The 1,236-nt window shown below is 27.4% G+C and overlaps 1 non-coding gene across 1 annotated transcript; it reads right to left on the bottom strand.

The window, feature by feature from the left end:
• Positions 1–298: 298 nt before the first annotated feature.
• Positions 299–391, bottom strand: TRNAH-GUG (transfer RNA histidin (anticodon GUG)). Its single transcript has 2 exons — positions 355–391; positions 299–334 (listed from the first exon to the last, which is right to left on the bottom strand). It is a non-coding gene; the product is annotated as a tRNA-His (tRNA).
• Between the last annotated feature and the right edge of the window lie 845 nt (positions 392–1,236).

The raw sequence follows: 1,236 nt of genomic DNA, 5'->3' as shown, positions 1-1,236 counted from the left end.
AAATTTTATAATTTTAATAACTCTTTATATATATATATATATGATGTTTGAAAAAAATATAATAAATTTTATAATTTTAATATAACTACGTTGACATTTATTTCAGTAAAATTAAAGAAACTAAAATTAATGTAGAAGATGTGAAAATACAAAGATTAAAATGTAAAAGTGAAGACAACATAAAAAGGAAAAATTACTACAAAAAATATAAGATTTGACTGTTTTAACAAACTAAATTTATATTTTTCAGTTTTAATAAAAAATTATTATTGAAAAATGGGAAAATCAAAATGTGAAATCCGACCTGCCGGATTCGAACCAGCGACCTAAGGATTACCAATCGGGTCAAGCCCAACACAGTCCTCCGCCCTACCAACTGAGCTAAGGTCGGTTTTGTTTGTCATCTTTCTCAATTAATATTTATGAAGACATACCACACAATATTTTACATAAACAACCCTCAAGCTATGTAACTAATGTTACATTTATCATACTTTTACATTACATTTAACTATTTTCATAAGTTAGTACAATACTGATGTAATGTAATGGGTTCAAATTGAAATCACACTTACAGTGTAGGGAACAAATTGTACAATTAGAAACTCTAGAGAGCAAAATGAAATTTAATTTAAATTACAGAAGTGAAAAGTGTAATTAATCCTAAAAAATTAATATTGCATAAAATTGTGATGAGTATAGTATTTTACTCATATGTTCAAAACTTTATTTCACAATTCTTGGTGTAGATTTCCATTTTATGAAAACTGATTTTGATGGGAAAGCCTAGTTGGGCAAGTAGTAGTCATATGCTTGTGGAAGTTGTAGCTTTGACAGACACAAGTGTGGTGAGAGGATTGAACCATGGGTTGGTTTGGATGAGCAAAACATGGCTCATGATTTCTTACAAGACCAAGATATTGTAGCAGTTTGGTTTATGGTTGAAGAAAATAATGTCAACAAGCATTCAAATGGGATTGTAAGATTATTTTATACAAAAATGTCATGTACCCAGAAAAAATATTTAGAAATTTATTCAAAATTTAAAACATGTTGAACAAATTCTACACCAGATATTCAAATTCTAATAACCTTTTTGTAAAAATATATATATATATTGAGTATGAACAATTGTGTTTGTTTCAATATGTCAAATGAATAATGATTATTAATGCTAGCATCAAATCTCAATTTGCGTTCTCAGTTTAATAAAATTGGAATATGCAGTTGTGGGCC

The sequence above is a fragment of the Camellia sinensis genome, chromosome 2 (assembly GCF_055761805.1).
Source record: "Camellia sinensis isolate YWXY chromosome 2, ASM5576180v1, whole genome shotgun sequence".
NCBI classification, from domain to species: domain Eukaryota; kingdom Viridiplantae; phylum Streptophyta; class Magnoliopsida; order Ericales; family Theaceae; genus Camellia; species Camellia sinensis.
Note: the sequence above shows the minus strand (reverse complement) of the source record. Positions and strands in the feature narration are given on the sequence as shown.